Here is a 7810-nt window from a genome sequence, read left to right as displayed (position 1 = left end):
GGAACGGAGAGGAATTCGAGGGTATCCCGGTAATTCAACTGCCCAGAACCGTGGGCAAAATGGTCAAAAAAATTTGGACCATTTCCCGATTTGTGCGTGTCATCCTTGCGCAGGGGCCATGCTAATCTTCTCTGTATCGTTCCAATTTTATCGGATGTCCCCGAAGGGACGAACTTCCCCTCCATCGCTTCGTTACTTAAACGGTGTTAGTTTCTGACAACTAGTCGATGTGGGACGAAAACAAACCAAACCAAGGAAACAAAGTTACAGTTGCGTCACACAGAGAGTCCGAGAGACAGACAGACAGGCCTATTCTGCCCTATATCTGGGACTGGGACCTATTTCTGGAGGGTTTAGAAACTTTAGACAGAGAGATGCTAATCTCCGTCTCCATGGTAGAAGATAATACGCATATAATTTCAAATAAGTTCGAATATCAATGTATATTTTACGAATATTAATATATTTTCACAATTATTAATACATTTTTTCGAATATCAATGTATTTTTTTTATCTATTATTCTATACCACTTGGACAAATGTTAGAATAAACCATACAAAAAATAGTACATGTAGGTATATGGAGTACTTGATCTATCCAATTAGAACCGTTGGATTTACCTTGAATTTTCAGAATCCATTCGTTTAAGAGTTTTGGATTTTAGATTCTAATTATTTTTTTATTTTTCTCTAATTATTACTCTCATTTTTCTCTCTATCTCTCTCCAATCATTACCCATATTTTCAATTACTAGTGTTAGCCCGTGCTTACGGCACTACGCATTCCGATTGGAAGGGAATGGCAGTTGTGTGATTTAAGTGAAAACCATAGGCACTTAACTGAAAAGTGGGAGAATGCACTACAGCCTTTGGATCAAATGAATCTAAACCGTTCCAACAACTTGTCCCCTCACCCTTCTGTTTTATAATAGAGATTACTCTATTTCTCTTTACACTCACTATTTATAAATCTAAATCCAAAATCTCAAAACGAACGGGGTCTCAAGGTTTTAGGCTGCCAAAAGTATACCTGTTGTTGTGGACTATGTATTAGGGTTGTAAACGAACCAAGCAGCTCGCGAGCTCTCTAAAGCTCAACCGTTGCTTTGATTTTCATTGTCGTAGGCCGGTTTTCGCCGCCGGTCTCTACATCTAGAAGAGGCCGACTTAGCTTAACGGCGAGGCTTGTTTTTCGGTGGTTTTTGCGGCCGTGGAGATTGAAGTGGTTAGGGTTTAAGTGGACCGGGTTAAAGTGTTTGGGCTTTTATCTGTTTTATTTGGGTGTTGGATTGAGCTTTAGTATTTTATTATTTTGGACCCTTGTGGACCTTTGGGTGGCTTGGGCTTTGCTCTCGAGATGTATCATTCAACTTTATGTTAAATCTCCTTCCCCTTTTTGCATTTTTAATAAAATTTCATCTTTTGTTGAGAATATTACCAAAACATGAGACGTCGTAGTATCAAAGAAGATCAATTTAACCACAACATTACTGGCAGATTTTCCTTTTACATGATGAAACCCCAGGGAATGATATCATTCAGGGGCTCAATGTTTCTTCTAAATTTTCATAATTGTATTTTTGTTCGTCTTGTTTTGAATTTTCGTTTGCTCGCTCGCTTGATTCTCATAGCTTATTCTGAGCTGACTACAATTTTGTACGTAGATAGCTGAATATTGAAGATTAATCTGAACTTAAAATTCAAATGGCTTCGACTAATTTGCAATCACTGGCGAGAGTACAAGCAAGTAATGTACCTGCGTTAATTCATACCACAGAGAACCACCTTTCTGAAACCGTAGATTTCGATTCGAGCTGAGAGAAGAGAAGAGGAACCGATGCACACGCCAAAAGGGCTATTTGCGGGAAAGGAGAGGAATTCAAGGGTATCCCGGTAATTCAACTGCCCAGAACCGTGGGTAAAACGGTCAAAAAAATTTGGACCATTTCTCGATTTGTGCGTGTCATCCTTGCGCAGGGGCCATGCTAATCTTCTCTGTATCGTTCCAATTTTATCGGATGTCCCCGAAGGGACAAACTTTCTTTCCATCGCTTCGTTACTTAAACGGCGTTAGTTTCTGACAACTAGTCGATGTGGGACGAAACCAAACCAAACCAAAGTTACAGTTTCGTCACATCAAAAGACAGACAACAGGCCTATTCTGCCCTATATCTGGAACTTATTTCCGGAGGGTTTAAGAAACTTTAGACAGAGATATGATGGGTAAATCCAAAAATGGTTTTGCTAATATTCGCCCACTAGGCGGAGGATAATACGAACATAATTCTAAATAAATTCAGATATCAATGCATATTTCACGAATATTAATTTACTTTCACAAATATCAATACATTTTTTTCAGATATCAATGCATTTTTTTTTACCTATTATCCTACATCATCTGGGCGAATGTTGGAATAATTTATAGATGTATATGGAGTACATGATCTAGCCAATTAGAACCGTTGGATTTATCATGACTTTTCAAGGTTTAGGCTGCCAAAAGTATACCTGTTGTTGTGGACTTTGTACAAGGGTTGTAAACGAACCGAACAGCTCGAGAGTTCGGCTCGTTAACGCTCAGCTCAAAGCTTAAGTTTTCGGTTCATTTAGTAAATGAATCAACAAAAGTTCGGTACGTTAGGGGAGGCTCGGCTCTATTAAAGAAGCTCGTTCAGTAAATGATTAAGCTCAATTTATCTAAGGCTTGAACTCAAATTTTTGATTTATTTAGTAAACAATCAAAGCTCGAGCTCGATAAAGCTCGTTTAAAGCCTTGGCAGTTGGCATGGCTCTTTTTTGTAGGAGTAATTTTTTTCTCTTTTCAGAAAAAACACAAAGCTGAAACTTTTGTTGGGAGACCTTATTACCCATCATGTTCTGGGCTTGAATGCCTCTATTTTCAATTTATCTTTTCAGCCAAATACTACTCCGTAACTGCTAGGGAACCACCTAGTAGTAATAAATAAGCTCACCAATTTCAACTCCAGATCTATTGTTGTCTACTACAATTACTTTCTGTTGGTGGAAATAGATTGCGTAAACTAAGAAATAAACAGTCATGGGTATTTTAACTCGAACTGAAATTCTAGAAAAAGACAGAGAGACGAATTTGTGAAGGACATCCGCGCATCTATTAGCCTCCCGAAACACATGGCCGATGGACTTGGACCGGAACTTGTCCGATAGCAGCCTGCGATCGAAAATCAGTTGAAATAACGCGCGGGTGATGGTTGTTTTCTTGCTCCTGATCGAACTATCTGGAGAGCAAGCAATGCATCAATTTCGACGTCAAGATTTGTTACTCCCCTGTTCCCATGCTAATCTTAAGCCATTGCTTACGGCCCAAAGCTCCCGCTGTAATGATAGAAACTTTCCCGATCGATGTTGCTAGCGAAACCCATACGATCCAAAGGCCATTGCTGTCTCTAATCAAACCTCCCCCACCTCCCGTAAAGATTATCACCTTCCACCATTCCAACAACACCAGAAACCTCCAAGAATATCACCCCCAATAGGGAAAAATGATACATGTGTAGTATATAGTACTACTATCAAAGAAGATCAATTTAACCACAGCAACATTACTAGCAGATTTTCCTTTACATGGTGAAACCCCAGGAAAGGATATCATTCGGGGCATGGTTCTCCTAAATTTTCATATATAACTGTATTTTTGTTCGTCTTTTTTTGAATTTTCGTTTGCTCGCTCGCTTGCTTCTCATAGCTCGCTCGCTTGCTTCTCATAGCGCATTCCAAGCTGACTTAAAGTTGCATTCACCAATTGCATTACGACCCATGATTATTCTATCTACAATTTCGGTTTAATTAAGGAATCAAATTTTTTTACTCTTGTTTCCTCAAGGTGAATACTCATCCGCCGAAACCATTACTACCGGTTGGCGTAGCTCACCCATGCCCAAGAGATATGATTCTGATTTACGAGTTCTTGGGCATGCAAATTAGGGATATATATTTCAAACACCTCCATGGTACTTAAATAACAACCTTTTTGGGGGGTTCCTCCATGAGATATTGACCATATACAAATCCTTTATTATTGGTGATTTACAAGTTTCACCCAAATTTGCTAAAATGTTATTCTCTGGTCTCATACTAAATAGTACTCCCTTCGTCCCTAAATGTTTGACACTTTCATGTTTTTTGTTGTCCCATATATTTGTTTATTTTGAAAAGTTAAAAGCAAAATATGGTAAACTTCTCATGTTACCCATGTCTTTTGAGCGCAAAATTTCAAATTCAAAATTTCAAGTACTATTCAAAATACACTAGAAGGGTGACACTTGGTTTTTTCACAATACAATAATATTTCTTCTTTAAAAGTTAGAACTCCTAAAAGTGTCAAACATTTAGAGACGGAAGGAGTACGAGATTTGTCGTTTATCATTGCCAAACACGATCTATACCTAATAGATCAACGTGCATGGTGAACGGGAACTCGAAAACAAATTCCACTTAATCATGTTTCTCTCTGTTCCTCTGTTCCTCTTGGTCAAGAACAATCTACACACCTAGCGGCATTTGATTTTTGGAGTGAGAGGGTACTTTCTTTGAGGGTATGCTCTTTGCTCTATTTTGATGCATCGTGCTTGGGGTCCGTTTAATCTTTGTAATTCGTTTTCAAAGAATATTAATATTATTTTTTTTTGCTATTCAAAAAAAAGAGGAACAATCTAAGCAAGTCCATGTTCCCTATCTATCGTGTTGTACGTGTGGCTCTAGGTATTTGCGCCATGCATTGTCGACAAATTCTGCCTACACTCAAATAAGTTTCAGGTAAGATTTCACTCCAGTTAGATAAAGCCATAGATTTTTTTTTGGAACAAACAGTAAAATCATAGATTCTCCCTGTCTATACTCGTTTTCTTTAACGGTCCGCCCATTAGATGGAGGATGATACACAAATAATTCTAAATAAGTTTAGATATCAATGTATATCTCACAAATATTAATATACTTTCACACATATTAATTAATACATTTTTTGCAGATATCAATGCATTTTTTTTTTTTACCTATTATCCTTTATCTTGAGCGCAGAGATTAACATTTTCCTTTCTTTAAATATACACTAGTGAGAGAGGGAGAAGATATTCCACATGGGTAGTTACACCTCACTTTTGTTGCCCTAAAAGAAGAAACATAGATACCTTTCTAGTTGTTTCTTGCAAAGAGAGAATCTAACCTAAAGATGACATAACACTTAGCCCGAGATGCCTCCCATTTTTTGCGGTTGGTACCGGCCACATCAACACGTGGAGAAAAACCATCACTTGTTTCCAACTTAAGCTAAGATCAAATTATGCTCAAAGAAGCATTGAGAGGAGGATCTTGATTTTTGAACACCCCTTTTCCTATTCAAAATTGGTATGGATTGTTCTTAAAAATATTTTGATGTGTTGAGATCTTAGTGGTTCTTGATTATCAAATTAAAGAAAGGCTAGTCAGCCTTATGGGTATTTTTTTTCTTCAAGAAAAAGCAAGCAAAAGCTAGTACGTTTCAATAATCAAAGAGCAAATGAGAGCGTGTTTGTGATAGCTCTCTTTTCTTTCTTTTTTTAAATTTTGAATCATTGATTCTGCTTCAAATTTTAGATTTTTTAGATTCTAGAGAAGCTATGAAGAATGTAATTTGCTGCCGCTCTGGATTATGACATATATGTTATGTACAGAAGCTCAAGAGTAGTCGTGTTTGATGTAAATGCCACAGTACGAAATAATTTTTTCTGTGAATTAGTCTCTTTTGTCCTTGACCAAGAGATCGAGAATTATTAGATAGGCAAGGAATATTTCTGTCTTTGCACAAATCACAGCTTCTTTGAGCACTGTTAAAGTATTAAAATCGTAAATTCTAAGAAATCATCTTCTGGGCCTTAAATTAACGAAATGTTAAAAAGCTGTGATTTTTAGAAACTGCTTCAAGAATCTGTAGCAAATATTCCACTCCAATTTTTTAGAAGCCATAATTAATCCCATGATCTGCCCTTTAAAGTATTTCACAAGCAAGCTATAATGTGTGCTTTATTCCATTATTATTCAAATGGGGGATAATTAATTAGTGAGACAATCTATGTCTTTGTCATGCAGATATGGTTCCATACTTTCGGCTAGATTTAGGTTCTCAACTTCAACCACGCATATTTCGGCCCCGTTTGGTATTACTTATAAGTTTTTTTTATTTTTTTATTATTATTATTTGCTTAAAAGACTTAATATAAGTTGCAACCATGTTTAGTTTAGCTTTTTTATAATCTTCAATTCGATCAAGTTCACATTCCTCGAGTTAATTAAACAACAGAGAAAAAGATCGATACCCAGTATCTCACCAATATATATCAGAGTGTAATGAAACCATTAGGTTTAGCATCAAATTATGTAAACATGCATTAGGTCGTTAATATATTGTTTGGGTGACACAATCAAGATGTTTCTTCTGTTTGGAGAGAGGAATTTTTAATTAAATTAACGTTTTGCCAACTTATAACATTGTTGGCACGCAGTCTTTTACATGCTTTGCAGCTCAACCATTACTTGCCACCTAATTAAGATAAGAAGACTGAGACGTGACTTTTCATCACATCAGCAATAGTACTTAAATGTGACTTTGCCCATAGATCTCAATTATTTGATCGATCACTAGCATCCAACAGTTGTTAACATTCCAATGATTATAATATCAAACCCCAATGGGTTTCGCCGAATGGATACGAGAAAATAATTAAAGATCGAGCTTGTTCCCTAAGAGTTTAAAGTTCGAACCTAACAAAGTCCGAATATTCCAAACCTTAGGGGGACCTAGAGTTTTGCGGGTCGCTAATTTCACGGTCCTAAAATTAGTCGAAGTGCGCGTAAAGTGGTCCGGACATCCTGTTACTAAAAAAAAAAAAATTCCCATGATTATCAATTGGCCATATAAATTCCTAGTTACAGTATTAATTATATATATACACGTATGCATAGGTACGTACAATTTTTTAATATATACTATGATAAATGACTGTCATATATACATGTATAAAATATAAATGCATATTTTTTGTCGAAAACTATGAAAATTCATGGATTTGCCGATCTCAATTAAGATATACTAAGAATATTTCAAGCAGAATAAACAAATTGTAGTTCATCACCGTAGTTCCACATATAGCATGTTTGGTCCAAGTGAGTTTTTGAAATATGAAATCAAAGAACAATAATTAGTGACTAATTAAACCAAACATGAATGATCGACATTATCGATAGTCTAACCAACGATGGAGTCAAGGTGGGGTAAGTGGTGGCAGCCGTCACCCGATAATTTTGAAAAAACTCGTTTACTTTACTAGTATAGGGCCACCAACACTAGAATCCAATTTCAACACAAGAAATCTAAATAGTAAGCACGATTAGTGCGAAATTACTGCTTTTCAAGGAAACCAATTTAGGGCTTGCTTTATAAATCCTAACATCTAGGGTTAAAATATCCTAAATTTCTATTAGCCTCATTAAATAAATTTTGGATATCGTAGTATTTTAGCCTTTTTAGGCATAATTAGGGTTTCAGATTGCAGCAATGTGCAAGCTCTCAAAGCTCAGTACGTAACTTCGTATGTTGACTTGCACATTTAGCGACAACAAATTGTTTACGTTGGCAATTTTAGTCGTATGTTTTGTTTTTCGTAGGCTTCTACTATGCCTCATCCTCAGTGGCTAATAGTTGGTCTCTCCTCGATGTACCCATTATCGAGTTTTTAATAAAATTGTGTTGCTTATCAAAAAAAAAAAAATAGTCTTATGTTAATAGTGCAT

At 36.4% G+C, this 7810-nt stretch overlaps 2 non-coding genes across 2 annotated transcripts; both read right to left on the bottom strand.

The window, feature by feature from the left end:
- Window positions 1–67: 67 nt before the first annotated feature.
- Window positions 68–170, bottom strand: LOC131312224 (U6 spliceosomal RNA). Its single transcript, XR_009195793.1, has one exon. It is a non-coding gene; the product is annotated as a U6 spliceosomal RNA (small nuclear RNA).
- A 1762-nt stretch (window positions 171–1932) lies between these two features.
- LOC131312222 (U6 spliceosomal RNA) lies at window positions 1933–2035 on the bottom strand. The gene has a single exon (XR_009195792.1). It is a non-coding gene; the product is annotated as a U6 spliceosomal RNA (small nuclear RNA).
- Window positions 2036–7810: the final 5775 nt, after the last annotated feature.

This window comes from Rhododendron vialii, chromosome 12a, assembly GCF_030253575.1.
Source record: "Rhododendron vialii isolate Sample 1 chromosome 12a, ASM3025357v1".
Classification (NCBI taxonomy): Eukaryota; Viridiplantae; Streptophyta; class Magnoliopsida; order Ericales; family Ericaceae; genus Rhododendron; species Rhododendron vialii.
The sequence above is the reverse complement of the archived record's forward strand: the minus strand, read 5'-3'. Positions and strand labels throughout refer to the sequence as shown.